We start from the raw sequence: 19,719 nt of genomic DNA on the forward strand, positions 1-19,719 counted from the left end.
TTTAAATTTATTATCAAAGTTATATAACAATATTAAGCATTTCTTGTTTAAAATATAGAATGCAGATGTCTCATACTGATTTACCTTTATTTCATGAAGATAATTAAAATTTAATTCAGTTTTCTGATACCTGCCATTTAAGTCTTATCTACTCTACTGTACAGGTGTTTGTGTTCAATAAAATTTGGTCTCAGTATTATGTAAGAATCTGTCTTGCTATACAAAATTGTTGAATCCCATTAATTAAAAATGTGTAGTCATTTATTATATATAAAATTGCGTAAAATAATAGTTTAATAACAAAGGTGTTCAGTGTTGAATATACTTTAGATTCTATTAAAATTATAAAAGTGTTTCAAGTATGTGTCTTTTTATAAGCACGTGGTGTGTTAATTTGTGTAAAATGCTGTGCAGAACATGGTAAGTTGTTGCTTTTATAATTATATACTATTAATGATCGGCATTAATATATTAAACACAATCAATATTCATAAAATCATAAAACGGATTGCATGAGGCTTTTCAACTATATCATTGCCAAGGCAATAAATATATATTAGTTATTAACCAAGCCTTGGCAATAAATATATAATTAGTTTATTAAGCATTATGGAAACAATATTGAAATATTAATCAAACTTTAATAAATACCTTATAGGTTAATATATTAAATAAATTTACATCCATTATGCATTGACAGAGGAGTTAATATAATTTGTTGGGGCATGTGTGATGGCTGCCATTAATAAAATAAAGATTATATATATATATATATATATATATATATATATATGCATTTATACACTAAGTTTAATATTTAATAATAATAGAAGTTAATTTGTTCAATAAATTCATTATAATTAATTAGGGTTTGTATAATATTTATATATTCCTAGCTTTTGTGCTTTAAATGTATAATATATATTATCAATATATATTATCAATATATATATATATATATATATATATATATATAATATTGATTTATAGAACATTACATTTAAAAATACACATTTCACATTAGAATATTTCTCCAAATTTGAAAAAACATTCAAATATTCCGCCGTATTCCAATAAGTTTAGTACATGCAGCGCCTCTATGCAAAATCGTTCTCAAATTGTGAGGAACTAACGTCAAACGTTTGACAGTTCTTGCGTGAATAGGAATCCAATAAGATTTCTGAGCTCCTACGGTGACCTGCTTGCAGCGCCTCTATGCAAAATTGTTCCCAGTTTGTGAGGAACTAACGTCAAGTTGAATTCATATTAAAGCGTATAAAGGAATCCAATAAGATTCTTATATTCATAATAGTTTTTTCATTTTATATAGACTAGCTGCCTTGGTGTATGGTAAATGGATATATAAATGTATATATTGATATTCCTTCAAAACCAGGACCATAATTATATATAATGGCGTATAAAGCGATATATACATGTATATATTGATACTCCTTCAAAACGGGGACCATAATTATATATATAATGGCGTATAAAGCGATATATACATGTATATATTGATACTCCTTCAAAACGGGGACCATAATTATATATATAATGGCGTATAAAGCGATATATACATGTATATATTGATATTCCTTCAAAACGGGGACCATAATTATATATATATAATGGCGTATAAAGCGATATATACATGTATATATTGATATTCCTTCAAAACCGGTACCATAATTATATATATAATGGCGTATAAAGCGATATATACATGTATATATTGATATTCCTTCAAAACCGGGACCATAATTATTTTTATAATGGCGTATAAAGCGATATATACATGTATATATTGATATTCCTTCAAAACCAGGACCATAATTATATATATATATATATATAATGGCGTATAAAGCGATATATACATGTATATATTGATATCCATTCAAAACCAGGACCATATTTATATATATAATGGCGTATAAAGCGATATATACATGTATATATTGATATCCCTTCAAAACCACGACTATATTCATATATATAATGGCGTATAAAGCGATATATACATGTATATATTGATATTCCTTCAAAACCAGGACCATAATTATATATATAATGGCGTATAAAGCGATATATACATGTATATATAAATATCTCTTCAAAACCAGGACCATATTTATATATATAATGGCGTATAAAGCGATATATACATGTATATATTAATATTCCTTCAAAACCGGGATCATAATTATATATATAATAGCGTATAAAGTGATATATACATGTATATATTGATATTCCTTCAAAGCCGGGACTATAATTATATATATATATATATATATATATGGCGTATAAAGCGATATATACATGTATATATTGATATTCCTTCAAAACCTAGACTATAATTATATATAATGGCGTATAAAGCAATATATACATGTATATATTGATATTCCTTCAAAGCCGGGACTATAATTATATATATAATGGCGTATAAAGCAATATATACATGTATATATTGATATTCCTTCAAAACCGGAACCATAATTATATATATAATGGCGTATAAAGCAATATATACATGTATATATTGATATTCCTTCAAAACCGGGACCATAATTATATATATAATGGCGTATAAAGCGATATATAGATGTATATATTGATATTCCTTCAAAACCGGGATCATAATTATATATATAATGGCGTATGAGGCGATATATACATGTATATATTGATATTCCTTCAAAACCGGGACCATAATTATATATATAATGGCGTATAAGGCGATATATACATGTATATATTGATATTCCTTCAAAACCGGGACCATAATTATATATATAATGGCGTATAAAGCGATATATACATGTATATATTAATATTTCTTCTAAGCCGGGACCATAATTATATATAATAGGGTAAAAAGGAATCCAATAAGATCCCTAAGATTCTACTGCGATTGCATGCAGCGCCTCTATGCAAAATTGTTCCCAGTTTTTGAGGAACTAACATTTGACAGTTCTAGCGTAAAAAGGAATCCAATAAGATTCCTATGATTCTAAGGCGAATGCATGCAGCGCCTCTATGCAAAATCGTTCCCAGTTCTTGAGGAACTACGTAGTGACTACCGGGTTCATATGGTTCTGTGTTAGATGGCGCCACCGACCTGTACGTCAAATGTTTGACAGTTCCTCGTTTATAAATGACTTAGACTTTAAAAATCCACTTTTTCAGAATAAAAATCCGTGAATAGATAAATAGATAAACTTATGGATTTATTTTCAAAGTATATATTGAATAGTACATTTTATTTTATTTTAACTGCACATATGTCAAATGGTTTATAAATAGGGTACGTACATCTTTAACAAAATGTGATTATAAATAGGAATAAATGATAAATATATTTATATATATATATATATATATATATATATATATGTATATATGTGTGTGTGTGTGTCCTGAAAATGTTCTACTAAAAGACATCTTGTATAAAAATTAAATTTATTAATAATAAATTATTTAAATATGTACATCATTATTACATATTAGATGAAAATTTCCTACGTAAACTTATATAAAATAAAGTTTCTTTTAGACACAAAGATTATTAATCCATATGAGCACAGACTAGATAGATTATTTACATCGGTTTGTGCCAATATGTAGTAAATATCTTCAAGAAATATAAATGATTTTATAATAAAACAACCACAGCTAATTTCCTTGCTTGCCAAACAATAATCATTCTAATGTTATAACAATATTATTAATTTTGTAGAAATTTTGAACATAATGAAAATCTACAGCAATTATTTACAATCAATATAAACAATTTTCATTATAAAAATTGTTTTATTGATTGATTATAATTTCTTATTGATGTAATTATTATGAAGAGAAATGATTTTACTTAAAACTAAGTTAATGATAATTATTTACATATACTAGAATCTTAAAATTAATCTTCCCTCTGCAACGTAACTGAAGTAAATTTCTTCAAGTCAATCACTCAGTGATATACACTGGAAATTTCAAGGAACCGTCTGAAAAATTTAAGAAGAATTAGAAAATATATTGAGATATATAAATATATTTATATATATATGTATATATATATATATATATATATATATATATATATTATATAGTAAAAGTAATCTAAAAGCGCAAAGCTATATTGATATTAAAGTATATTCTTATAGGAATTCTATCGATTATTATTATAAATTTATCATTTATCACTAATTCTGATTCTAGTACAAAGTTTCAAGCACAAGTCTTTTGAATATCTTACAAAATATGCAAACTGGATTTGCAAATATACAAATATGAATTAAAATTGTTACCTGTTTTAAGTTTAATTTTTAATTCGAGCTTTCATTAAGGTTCTAATACACGATTTTATATTTAGTATCTTTGAAATACTTATTGTTGTTATAAGAAAAGTGTTATTTAAATATTTGTTAATATTTAATACATTTATCATCAAATATATATATCATCAAATTTTAAAAAGTATTTTTCGTTTGTCATCGGTGAAAAATCTTGTTTAATTTTCTGATTCATGGTAGTTTTTGTTATTAGGTTTTAAATCTTATTTTATTATTTTATGAAACTTTCTTATCTAAACAGTTTGCTTCATTAAAAAGCATATTAAATACATTGAACGATTTTAAAAAAGCCTTAAAAGTACATTTTTCAATAAACATTACCTGATTTTCATCAACTGCATAGAAATACAATTCATATTAGTTAATTAAATATGTAAAGCATATTTCTAAATATTATAACAGTTAGTTTTTATAGAAATTAGTAAGCAAAATTCTGATTTGTTAATTTAAAACAAAAAAAGTTTGAACCCACCACTTAAAGCCACACATATACCTCATATATAGTAAAATCTATTATTAGCGAAAGGAGAATAGAGTATAATTTATATATATATATATATATATATATATATATATGTATGTATGTATATATATGTATGTATGTATGTATCTGTTTAGTTCAAAAACAAATCTAAAAATACGCACAAACTATTTGTGAAACTAATAAAAAAATTCTTTTATTTCTCGAATATTATTCTGAGAGTTCTCAAATATAATTCGAATTCTGAAACTCATAAAGTTGAAACTTACTTTATAAAGTTCACAAATACTTTTCATGTTTTCTTATTATATTTTGTGTTTAGAAAAAATATACATTTACACATATGAAATTTTGTGTTCCAAACAATATTATTTATACATTTCCATATTTATTTCCTTCTTCGAAGATCAAACTTAACGTTTTTCCAAATATTAGAAAAATTCTAAATTAATTATATATTATATTAATTAATTATATTTATTCTGTTACTTATTTCTGTTTAGAATAAGTTTTAAAAAATCAACAAAAAATAAACCCAGGAAGAAGGACAATAAAATATTTAAAAATATATAAACTATCTCCAAAAGCATTTAAGTTTATTTATTTTTTTTAATACCTATGGAGTTATTCTCAATTTTGATATTGAGATATTTGAAAAAAAAATCAAGGCACTTACATTAAATAAAAATTAAAGAATTTTGAGAAAAAGTATTACCAAACTCAGTGAAAATTTAATAATGAGTGAAATTATGAACATGTATTATTAAAATTCCACTGAGAATGATATAAAATTAGGTGAAGATTTATTTACATTTGATGTAACTGCCTTGGAATTTTTTTTATATTTATATACACATATGTGTCTTGTGTGTGTATGCATAAATATATCAATTCAAGTAATGAACATGAAAGTACTACTTATCTAAATGTAGTTTATAATACAAATGACATAATGATATAATATCCGAATGTCTGGGATATAAATAATACACTTACAGCATAAACATATAGATTAATCTAAAAATCTATATAATTTTATATATTTGAAACAACATTCAAAAACTCATTGAAGCACACAAGTGAAACAGCGTGATATTATTATATACAACGAAAAGTTAGTCAGTCATGTTTATGTACAAGTCATGGTGGTGAAGTAAGGCTGGTAAATTGGTAATGGTAAAGTCAGAGATTCTGATGGAGAATTGTTGAGTAATAATAGAATTATTTAGGACAACTTGTGAGAGTTAAGGTTAAAAGAGATTCCCGCAACGGCCTTTAAATTTACTGAAAATCTACGTCTCCTATTTGTAATCTAACAATTCTCCACAGATTTATACCTAAAACTGATGATTCAATACTTCTATATATTTACAAAGATACAATACCGCTTTTAATCCTCGTTTATCACATTTTTTCACTGCGTCGTCAATCTCCTCCTGAGCGTTCGCACTGCTGGTCTAAGTTCATATTGTACAGATTTTTGGATATCAAAATAAGGAGCAGCATGGATTCCTGATCCTAACAACCATCTATTCTGTCCATCATTCGTGTCCAAGGGCACATTTAAAACCAATGGATTCGTCGTTGCATCTTTCACCCTCTGATAATCCTCATAAGACACCAATTTTGATGAATCCGGCAACTCGAAAGGAATCCTTTGCATTGTGTTTGCCAATTGGAAAGGTGCAGGTGTGTTGGGAACAAGTGTTTGAGAAAGTTGTACTACAGGTTTTTTTGTTGGGATTGTGGGTTGTCTATATTGTTGGCTTTGATATTGTTGTCCAGGATATTCTTGGGTCTGATATTGCTGTATTGGTCTAGTCTGTGTCAATAACTGTTGCGTCGGTTCTGGTTCAGGATTATTTTGGAATTGTTGTGGTCCTCTGTTCTGTTCACTTGGTACATAAGGATTTCCACCCAATGCTGTTGGACCAGGATTTACAGGTTCCTCAGGAACTTCAGGCATTGGTTTAAAAGCTGGTAAGGGTGGTAATTTTTTAGGCAACTGAGGGGAATCTGGGGGAATCGGATATTGGCGAAGCTTCCTCAATTCTTCCTCGTTGTGGTGGTTTACAACGTTTGGATGTTGTGCTTGGCCTTTTTTCAAAATTTCTCTCAAGGCTTCGGAAGCTGCTTGGATGCTTGGGTCGTAGCTTGTGCCTATAGATTTTGATTTTTTCGATTTATTGGGGGTGGTATGTGCGACTACACGCTTTTTTTGGTTGGCAGATTTGGCGGGTTTGATGGGAGTTGGCGGGACTGGGTTGATTACTGGCTTTTCTGTGACAGGCGCCGACGAACTCTTGGACTCAGCTGGTAAAGATTTCATTTTTTATATAATTGGGTAATAATGGTCACTAGATTTTGCTGATGGTGCTGTGCCTTGTGTTCAGTGCTCGGCGGAGAAATATATTTACATTTCTACTTTTGACGAAACTTCAACATATTATTGACTATTTTGCCAACATAAACTATATCTAATATAGTCAATATAACTACTTGTAATTCTAAATTGTTTTTTATCATTTCTACCGTGTCTATTGACTTAGTTTTTATTCTATTCAAAATAATAACCGTGATCATTCTAGGGGTTGTATCAGTACCATTTGATAATTGCAATATTTCTCGCAGTGTCATTTAAGTGCACCCTGATATGCTTCATATAACTAATTAATATTTAATAAATAAAATAGTTTGCATTATTTCCAGAGTGTATACTATATTATACTAGATTTTTTTATGTGTTCATCTACAACAAGTGATCTATCTATTATCTAATCATTACAAAATCTTCTACGGTGTAAAATGAAGCCATGTGTTCCAGATAATTAGAATTTAATAATAAATTATATTTTATGCGTTAATTATCGTGGAGTTTTCAAGCATCTTTTTCCACAATCAACTTTCATTAACTTCATGAAAGCGCTTGTAGTCATCAGAGGGTATAATTACTCGAATGAAATTAAGAGTAATTTAATTAGTGTAAATTGCCAAAAGTTACGCTGAGTGGCGCGATTGCAAACGGTTAGAGAAAGTGATATTAATTTTTCAAGAGATTTTTTTCGAGTTTTATTAATAATTGTAGAGGCAAAAAGGAATGAAAATAGAATGTCATTAACCCTTATCAATCTTACTACTTGTAGCATAATAAGTTTGTGACGAGTCCATTGTCCTTTATAACAGTAGTTATTGAGGGCAATTCACGTTCTTAGGGGCTCCAAAAGTATTTTAAGTTCTTGTCTCACATATTAAAAATAGTTTAATGAAAGCAATAGTCTAATAAAAACAATGAGTATGTCTTAAACTATTAAGTCATTTTTCTCTGAAGGAAAAGTCTGAAGATTTCTGTTCAAAAAAGAGAATAGACAAAAAAAATTATAAGTCGCTCATTGCTTTAAAATTTTTCGAATCACACAAGCCCATCAAATATTTTCTTGCAAATCTGTGCACATTTTTATCCATTAAACTGCAGTCCAAAGTTTCGACGGCGTGTCATGTTTTTTTTTCTTCTTACATACTAAACTTGTTTGTTCATAAAATCAATTTTGTCTTTGTTTTGTCTCGTTTGTCAAACGTAAAGTTTTGTAACAGCTTGTATTTTCAAACTTTTTGGCTCCTCTGACAAAAAAACGAAGACTAAAAAATGTTGAAAATATTTCAGCTTATGTGAAAGCATATTACGAAACGCCCAATGCATCACGTGAAAAAAAACTGAAATCTAGAACATTTATTACCTAATAATTTTTTTATATAATCAAGTTCATAATTTATTCATACTTGATAATCAAAGACTTTTAGTTCATAATTGGTTACCAATTGTGAATATTTCAATCAACTATTATTTACTATTATCTATTAGTGTAGTGTGGTGTACTTCATCTACACACAACATTTAAATTAATACCTTCTTGCAAAACCAAAATCTACTTTGTGCATCATGCTTCAAAATTGTGGAAAAAAATTAAAAGAAGCTTAAATAATTAAATAAAATAGCTAAGAATAAATTTTTCTAATATTTAATTTTAAAATTGTTATATTTGTATATATTAAATTTTTAAGTATATTTAAGCTTCTGATAATTTTCAAAATTGAAGACAATTTTTATCGAATATACAAGATGAGAGATTTTCCCTATCATATAAATACGAAGTGGAATAATATAATTGTTATTAAATTTTTAAGTTGCAATATTATTATGCAATGCTTATGCAACTTTATAATCGATATTTTATTAGTACTAATTCTTAAAACAAAATCGTTGATATTTTTAGTTGCAAAATTAATTTAAAAAGGTCGCTTATGGAATGAACTATGTATTTATTAAAAATTAGATATAAATGATAATATTTTAATTTCATAATTTCGATTTAATAATTAATATAGAATGCAACCAAATATTTAATGAACTTACGGACAGAATCAATTAAATTTACACTGGTTAAACGTACACATATTATTTATTTTGAAAGTCTTCAAAAATAGCACTAAATTTGTTGAATTTTTAGTAAATAAATGTAAAACTTGAAATCAATGTTATTCAAAAATAGGGACTGAATATTTTATGCTATTCAACATAAGAAATATTTCAGTAAAATATTCATTTTTAATATGAGTAATAAATTTTTTGAAGTAAAATTACAATTTAGATTGAGAAATGAAAGATTTGAAGTATTATTTGTATGATAAATTAAATATAAGTCGTGCTATTTTATTACTGCATTTAAAATTCGGATCAGAAGACAAATGTCTCTAGAATTTTTAGTAAATATAAAATGTACATGTAAAATTTGAAATCAATAATTTTGAGAATAGGATCTAAATGATTTGTGCTATTAAATATAAGAAATATTTCAATAAAATATTAATTTTCAATATGAGTAATAAGTAGCTTGAAGTAAATTTATAATTTAGATTAAAAAAATTAAAAGTTATTATTACTTCATTTAAATTCGGATCAAAAAGCAAAATTGAGCAGGATTTATTTGTTATTATAGACAGAATATTATTTATACGAGTAACAAAATAGATATGAAGATATTTTGGTGATTAAATTAAAATAATTAGACAAAACTTTATTGAAAATTTCGCTGACAAAAATTAACATGCGAGTACGGGTTTCTTCGGCAAAGTTTCTTATTTATTAAACCTAAATCGAGATTTGATATATACATTAAACCCTTCAATATGTATCCTCAATTTCATAAATACACCTAAGTCTGTTTTTACACGGTCTTTTTGTACACGGTTTTGATATAACACGGTTTGAAAATTGAATATTTTTAAAATTTTACACGATTTTGTTCCCTTTAGCACGATTTGAAATTTTATGTACTTAAATTTTTTTGTCAAATTTAATTTTTGCGTAGTATGTTCCTATTCTTCGTTCACAACATAGTTTTTTAGTTCCTGAACTTGCCATACATTTAATTTATATTACTTTTAAGATAAGAAGCTTTTATCCTAGTTACTATGCTTGTGAAAATAAGCATTATATTTGATTTAATAAAATAAACATGAATTCTTGTTCTTAAAAATTCTTGTTTTTCACTAATTTTAATAGGTTTTAGAGATTAGGAACAAATCACTCATTTTTGTTTAAGATCAATGTCTTTTTTTACACGTTTTTTTACACGGCTTCTTCTGGAACCAATCTACCGTGTAAAAATAGACTTAGGTGTATACCCTAACGTGAAATGATATAGGAATTAATTTATTACACAAACTGAATACTTTGCGCTAAAATTGAAGACTTCCCAAAATGCTCGTTTCTTACTCCGTCAAATTTGTCTTAAATATTGACTCAAACAGTTACTAACTAAAACTTAACGTATGTATTTAAGTCAAAGAAAGCAAATTTTCAAATTAAAAAAAAAACCTAAAACTTTATATGTCTTTGACATATATCCGCAAACATATCAAAACTCTTACCATACGTCGGCACATATAATATCCACTTTCCGCAAAAACTTGCAGTACATTTGCGGTAAACCACAACACAACATCTTTATCAATCTTAAATAAATCTCTCATCTCGCATGATCTTGATTTTAAGGTCTATTTATTCTTAATATCCGTATCAATATCCATTACCACCCCCAAAGACTTACCATGGAGGAGTTTCGTGGGAGCGTGTTGGCTGCCACTTGCGTGAAGTGGTGGCCCGTAGTGCTCGCTCAACCCGGAAGCGTGGTAGGAAGTCGGCGGCGCTCCGTAGTGCTGCTGGGGAGGGTAGTCGTACTCGGCATGGGCCGAGGGGGCACTGGGGGCCGATGCGTGGATGATGTCGGCCGTTGGGGCTTCGTAGTGGTGGACCACGTTGGGCTCGTGGGGTGAGATGTAGGCTGGTAAAGGATAGAGATGTTATAACAATATACATTTTTTTTAACTTTCCATAGGGCAAGTTATAGTAATCGCAAAAAATCGAAAATGAAATTTTTTATAAATCTTTACGTTTCAAAGGTTTCTGAACATTTTGGCATACCTTAGAAAAAATGGATGTATGTGTGTGTGTGTGTGTGTGTGTGCGGATACAAATTTTCGTCGACGATTTCGGGACCGATCAACCGATTTGAATAATTCAAAAAACATTCGATTCGTATTGTTAAGGAGACATGCTAATTAGTTTTTGGAGAAGGCAGGTCTAGCCGTTTCGAAGATACGAGGCAAAAAGTGCCAAAAATGGTTTGTTTTTAATAATCCAAATAACATTTTACTTGTATTGACAAGATTGATCAAATTTTCATAAAGGCAGGTCTAGCGGTTTCAGAGATCTAATGAGAAAAGTAAAAAAATGTCATTTGGTGGTTAAAAATGATCATTAGACATATGCACATCAATTTATCAGATATTTTACAGAGATTTTAACAATAAGTATAAATTTTGTTTACATTCCTATAGGTTCCGTACCAATGTTTATCCGTTAAACGGCGACGCGGCGCTTACGCGCTTTGACATTTCGTCTATGCAGTTAAAGCAGTGCGATTGCTTTGAAAAAAAGTTCAGAATTTCCAAAATATGTCAAAATAAAAAAAACATTACTTTTTTCAAAAAAAAGTAATTTTTTGTTAAATTTTTAGTTTCTCAAAAATCTAATTTTTTCGAAGTAATTTTTTTTCAAAAATGTTGATCGTTTTTAAAAAAATAATAATTTTTGGTACGCGAAGTTGCAGCAATTTGCCTTAAGGCACGATGCCATGCGCCCCACTAGTTAACGAAAGCATTTCAGTACATCACAAAAATCTTGTTCAATACAATTTGCACAACATCCAAGTTTTATACTTTAGTTTTGTTATAAAGTTAGCTATACACTATATGTTAAGTTATGCTTTTATGCTAAGTTATGTCCGTGCAGACCGCGTAACAAAAAAGATTCTTTTTTCAGAAATTATAAAGGTTTTTTTATTTTTCTATGAGTGTTAGGTATTACACGTATACAGATCCATAAAAGTACCTGTGGTAAAAGATCAACTACAAAGTCGTGAATCCGTATTTCTTCGTTTTCCTACTATATTATAGTATATATAATAAAAGGCAAGATTCAAAAAAAGAAATCATAGTAAGTAATAGCCACAAAACAGATATAACTCAAGTTTAAAAATTCACCAAATGAATTATTTGAAAATCCATAATGTTCAATTATTATTATTCCAGAAATCCAGACAAAATTTCAATGAAAACAGTTAGAATTATTTTCAAAGTGTATGCTGAGAATCAATGATAATTTCTATAAAAGTTAATACAAATGATATTGATATTGATATTAAAAAGAAAAGAATTTTCCTTGAACTCAGAGCATTTAGTCTTCCAGTCGTATGTAACAATTAACAATAGAAAAGAATTGACAAAAAATAATTTTAATTAGACTTGTATACAGACAAAATAAGATGTAACAATAAAGGTTATTTATTATTTTTATCAATTATTTATTTAATAGAGGTTGAATTTAAATTTGTTGTTTTTTAGCCTATTATCAACAAATTTAAGTTTTTTTATCATATTCAATTAATGCATAAAATTATCTAGTGCGTTACATCAAGCACAGTTTTCAAGACTAGATAGTTTACTTATTATAAAAAAATAGAAATTCCTACAGAGAAAGTTTGTAACGACAAAATATTAAATGTATCATTGGGCTCTAGTTACTATAAAAACTGCGCAAAATTCTAATAAATATAATATTTGAAATATATAAAATACGCCGTTGACAAACTGAATAAGACAAAAGTAAAGAAAAATGTAGAATAATTACAAATTTGTCAGTATTTGATTGCTAATGAATCGCTATTATACATTAATTTTTTTGTTACTATATCTCAGTAAATTTTCTGAAAAATGCTTTCCCACGTGAAAAGTACTTTTAAAGTACTACTGAAACCGAAATAAATAATTTTAATTTCAAATCTTTCAAAGCGCAGTGTTTATCAGGCATGTTTTGAATCAAAACCGAAATAAATTTATCAAAAATTAAAAAAGAGTTTGGATATTTTTTTCATCAAAAATATGGAGACGCAAGTTAAACCACAATCGTTGCAAAGGCGTTTTGCATGTTCTGAATTTTGTTACAATTTGTGGTGTTTTGACATTCCCAATTGTGAATTTCTATGTTATTACAAACTGAAGGGGAGATTGCTTGTATGAGTTTTGAATTCCAAATTTTAACCGTCTGAATAGTTCCACAAACGTCAACAATTCTACAACTATCGATTAACCCTAAAACTTACTGTGTCCTCCCTTATGTGGGTGCTCTACAAGTTGCGCAGACGAAGCAATGTGTCTACCAACATGTGTGATTGCATCGCCACCACCAGCCAAAAGTTTGCCGGCGCCCGAGATCACGTAACCACCACCTTTGATGATTTGCCCCTTGATTACAGTCACACCACCAGTGATAGCTTTCACAGCTTGGAAGAGAGTGTTCACGATGTCCTTCTTCAGACCCCAGAGGTTGACCGATTTGTCATCATGACCCTGAGGATAAACCAAAATTAGCTACATGTTTCTTTCATTATTGCTATAATCATCTTACAATATCGTGTCCATGTTCTACTGGTGGATGGTGGATGATCAAATCAGGATGACCGCTTCCAGATGCCGAAGAGTGGCTAGCTTTGGCGGCTAGGGATCCGGCAGCACTTGCTGATGCTTTTCCTAGTTGCGTCAACTTGCTTTTGACGCCTGCTGCGATTTTGTGTTTGATAGCACCGAAAATGTCGTAGTGTCCTGATCCTGAACGTTTGTCCCGGATTACTTCGGCGTATCTCTGTCCATAACGCATTTGGTCCTGGACAGGATCTATTGATGGTGGTGCGGCCGCCACTAATGCCAGCGAGAGGCAGCAGAATATTAGCGTTAACTAGAAAAGATAGAGGAAAATGATAAATTAAAATAAATGATAAATGGCCAAACTTAAATTGACTTATTAAATGAGTAAGAATTGCTTAAGGCAAGTTTGATTGCATTTTATTCTCTTTGTATCTAAAATAAATATGTCATCATATCCATGTCTCCATTAAATTTAGCTCAATTTTGACATCCTATGATACGACTCCTAGAGTATTTCAATTCATTGTAATCCCTAATCCGACGTCTGTCACATTTCATTTCTTTCTTTTGCAAAGCATTTTAAATTGCATTTTAACCTGACTGTTTGTCGTTTATTTTTCCTTCTTTTGTTGCATGTGGCCGAATGACAAATTAATATATAACGCAATGAATATTATTTAAGCGCAAAATTGCATTTTCACAAAACGTCACAAATGAATTTTCTTTGATATGCCGGATATTGCAAACGGAGTTTCTACTGGATGGACGGTAATTGTAAATGTTACAAATAGTTTTAGAAATACTGAAATGATGAGATGAATGGTAATATTCTAAGTTGTATCGTTTTTCTAATGGTATGTAAAAATTCTATCTAAATTTTATAATTTCGAAGATTTTATTTCTAAGCTTATTATTCCTAATTACAAAAATATTATTTTTGTATTTGGTAATACATGTAAAAAAAATCTGATTTCAAAATTGTTTCGTATATCAATAATCTTTCACTAATATTTTATCATAGGCTTACTAAAAATTGCAAAATTCTTCAAAAGAAAACATTTTATAACATTCTTTTCGATACATTTTAAAAACCATTCAATCCTATATTTACATTTCTGTTTATTTTCTATTTACTCAAACATGGTTCTATTTCATCAGTATTGTATTTGTCGATTGCGTATATTTTTAAAACACTAAGAGAAAAACTAAACATCAATAGAATTGCAACATAAAAACAAACTTATATATGTGCAAAGACTTTTAATGAAGTTTTAATTTGTTAACAATAAATGTTAAGTGCCAATTTTAATTGTTAAAAAGGTCAAGGATAAGAGAATTTTAAATGTGAAAATTTCGTGGGTACAACTAATTTGTAAATGATATAAAAACATATATGTATTATCCTGGATGAAATAGAGCAAATATCTATATCCAAGCCTGTAGGTCGACGTAATATTGATTCTGTTGTAATATTTCTATATTACAGCAAGTGATAAATGCTGAAAGAAGACGGTGTAACTTTCTTTTTCTCATTATATATAGGTTGTACGTGATTTTGTCGTTCACCGATAAAAGACTGTGGCTTCTGAGATTATATTTTTCCTACGATTTATTTTATATAGATTTATATAGAATTCCTTGGCTAAAGGATTTATTGTGATACGTTGCACTTAAAAATAAGGCGAATTGAAAATAGTAAAACTCGTATAGCATGGATTCTTTGCTATACAAAATTGGTTTCTGGCTTTATTTTCAGAGAACTTTCATATACCAAAAATCAAATTCCTATCTAATAACTTATGCAAATAAAACAGGCTGTTCGAAGCGTGTACCAAACCTGGAACTTCCAATTGTTCTCCATTAAACTTTTTATTTCCTTCTCTTGGTGTGAGTTTTTTCCCACTTTCCCAGATTTAAAAATATTACAAAAGCACAAATTGAAGCACTTAAATCGTTCCTGAACCATTAAACTTTCATGTTTATAATCCCCTAGACTGAAATCGCATTCCGAAAGTTAGTTAACAAAGTTAAAGTCGGCTGAGGCAAATGGCTTGCGATTTATTTCGCACTGCAACAAGTAAATCGTAGGAGCAGGTGCAATTTCTATGCAAAAACACCACGTTTTTGTTTAAAACTACATCGTAACTAGAAATCACGGACGTAATGCAATTAATTGGATAGAGGATAATAAAAACTATAGTTGGGAACTACTGCAAATCGAGATAACTTCGTATACAAATTAATAGACACAAAAGCATAGGATTTTCTGACGAAAAACTGTATCAGCATATTTTTCATCTTGGATCTGAGCTTGTTTAATCATAAGGTCCCAATAATTTCCACTTTGGACAACTTGTTATCGAGCAGTGGTTATATAAGATATCACATGAAAATTGAGATATGATCAAGATTGAATATCTCAGTAACAAGTTGACTTGTTACACAAACCTCAAGCTGACAACATGTTTCGTTTGGAATAAGCTTTTTTATAATAAAATATATTATTCATTTTTATCTTTATTTTACAATTATTCAAAATTTATCATAAGTCGACGTTTATCATATTTGTGTTTCTTAATTTTTTCGTGTAATTTTCGTATATATATATGCATTTGCATGTATAAATATTAATATGTGTATATAAAAACTTCAAGACGTACGCATGCCGTGAGTTGATAATAAGACGTTAATTTTTGTAGAGTTTCTAACAGAAAGTGAAATCAAACGATGACTATGTTAAAATAAAAATATATTTTAGACTTTGGTGAATATATTATTACTCTAAAAATTAATAGTATTCATCAAGCAATACAATGTCTATAATTATAATCTCTTGGGAGGTCAAAGGCTACTTAACAAAAATTAGCACTTGTTTACTGAGATAATTATTTTGTTACATAATATTTATAACAACGTTGATGACATCTATATCCATTTCCCAACGTAAATTTACACTTCTCTTCACCCACGGTCAATTAACTACGCTCAAAAATGTTTCATCAATTAGAAGTCCAAAAAATCATTTACAAATCTTTTGTAAGAAAAGCATTTTCTCTGTTATATAATAATGTTTTCGTAGATGAAACAAGAATCAGCGAACCAAATACTCTCATATCGTTTAATTTACACTGAAATGAATATAATGTGACTTCTGTCTTTTATTTTGGTCTTTAAGAATTTCGTGTGCATGACTCTGTGACCGCCTGGGCTAATAAATTGTTCCTATAATGTAAGTTGAATGCAAAATAGCGTAAAGTTTTCCATCGAAACAAACAATATACATTTGCCAAGTGTAAAGTTAATAATTGACAAGATTGGTATCAAAATTAGCTTTAATGTGATATTGTATTAACAACAATGGCTGAAATGTAATCCAGTCATCAGAGAAGTCAAAATTTTATGTAACGTTGTCACATGCAATAGATAATTTATGAATTATGGATTTTTATATTATTTCCACGTATTTCTTTCACGCCGGAAATTTCTAGTTTGTCATACAAAAATTCTGAGTACGTATTTGTCATTTTTACACATACGTTGATCTGATAGTGAAAGCGTTTCACTTTTTAGCAGTCACTTAGCAAAACTAGTAATCAATATATATTTTACATCCTGTACTGTGACTAACATTTTTAATGATAGAAATTCAAAATATAAATTTATAAATTATGGTAAAATAAAATATAAAACCTTATTTACAAAATAGATATGAATTTGCTAAATAATCTGCTAACGAAGTTTATAATTCTAATTTAATTTTGTGCAAGTTCTAAAGACACATAATTGAACTAATAGTTTGAATTTGAAATTTTAATATAAAATTAAACAAATTAAAATACATCGTACTACGGAGATTGTATGATTATACTGTGATACTATAATTATGTTCGTTATATACTACATCGTACTAAAACTTACTACGTCGTACTACGATAGTACAATCACGTTCATTGAATATACTACATCGTACTACGACTCGCTACGCCGTACTACGATAGTACGGCGTAATCGAACGATCATTGATAATACTACATCGTACTACAACTTACTACGTAGTACCACGTAATACAATCACGTTCATTGATAATACTATATCGTAGTACGACTTACTACGTCGTACTACGATAGTTCAATCGCGTTCATTGATTATAATACATCGTAGTACGAATTACTACGTTCTATTAGATAGTAAAACCACGTTCATTGGAAATACTACATCGTACTACGACATACTACTACGTCGTGCTATGATAGTACAATCGCTTTAATTGATATTACTACATCGTAGTACGACTTACTACGTCGTACTATGATAGTGCAATCACGTTCATTGATAATACTACATCGTAGTACGACTTACTACGTCGAACTATGATAGTAAAACCATGTTCATTGAAAATACAACATCGTACTACGACTTACTATTTCGTACTACGATAGTACAATCACGTTCATTGATAATACTACATCGTATTACGATTATGATAGTACAATCACGTTCATTGATAATACTACATCGTACTACGATTATGATAGTACAATCACGTTCATTGATTATACTACATCGTACGACGATTACGAAAATATAATTACGTTTTATATTAATACTTCATCGTGCTACGATTATGACAGTACAATATCGTTCATTGATATAACTACATCGTACTACGGTCAACTCAATAGTTTGATTCATTTATAAGACTTATAAAAATTATAAGCTAAAATAAGAAACTACAATGTTAGATAAGAATAGCTAGCGCTAGTATAATTGTTGGTATGAATGGTAGTATTAGATCTTTATAAGAAGACTATGTATAGAGAATAAAAAAGGGTAGTTAATGTTGAATGACGATAGTAGTAAATGTAGAGATCGTATATTGAGACCAAGAGGGTAATTAGAGTTGACAAATGAATAAGATCAATGCTATTTAATAGAGACTATTTCTGTATATTAAATTACAATTTTAAAAATTCTGGAAAATCCTATAAAAAATATGATGTCCTAAAACATTAATTGCAAAATCATGAGTCCTTTACCCCCGGCCGTCCGTCTATCGTGCCAATATCGGAGCTACCTCCGATGGTACTTTCAGCCACATAACATCACCTCGCAAGCATGTTCGGCCAGAGTCATTGACATAAAACGAATCGATTGGGAACTTTCACGTACTACACATTCACGGTCGAGAACTCTTTTTCATTATTACGATTATTATTATAACATATCACAAATTATACGTCGGACGTATTCTGACGTCGAACAAGAATTTTCACTAAAAGCGGAAGAATGCGAACAATGTCTCGACGCGGATGTAAAGGATACATGGAATGTATAGTGAATATTATTTAGAACAATGGTTATAATATTTATTTAATGTTAAATAATTTATTTAACTATTTGTTTTTATGTATTAAACAGTTATTAAATTTTATTAAAACTCTCCTTCGATAATTCAGGTTGTTGGGTTATAATTTAACCCTTGTAGCTGTGGACTGTATTAAACACTGATTTGTTTGTATATTATGTATTTGTTGCAGTTCTAATTACAATCACTGATTTGTCACTAAGTTATAACGAAAGATGATACATATATACATATATATTTATTATTTATTAAACATGTTGTTGCGCGGACTTTACTTTTAAAAGTGAACAACTAGTTCAATTAAAACACTCTGCTACCCCCTCTACCAGGGGTAGCAACCATTTCGTGTAAAGCTTAATGCCCTGAAGGTTGTCACCTTCATAGCTAATATAATAAAACGAAAATACGTACGTACGTACGAACAGTATTCGAAATATATTTTCATACCATGAATGAGAATTCATCAAATTTT

The 19,719-nt window shown here is 28.8% G+C and overlaps 1 protein-coding gene across 2 annotated transcripts in view; it reads left to right on the plus strand.

Annotated features, from left to right (window-relative positions):
* LOC113383358 (transcription factor AP-2-epsilon) overlaps window positions 1-19,719 on the plus strand; it is a 540,995-nt gene that overhangs the window by 406,517 nt on the left and 114,759 nt on the right. The gene's annotated exons all lie outside the window — the stretch shown is intronic.

Source organism: Ctenocephalides felis, unplaced genomic scaffold (assembly GCF_003426905.1).
Source record: "Ctenocephalides felis isolate EL2017-DRISC unplaced genomic scaffold, ASM342690v1 CF-g0.4_SCAFFOLD_03570, whole genome shotgun sequence".
In the NCBI taxonomy this organism is placed as follows: Eukaryota; Metazoa; Arthropoda; class Insecta; order Siphonaptera; family Pulicidae; genus Ctenocephalides; species Ctenocephalides felis.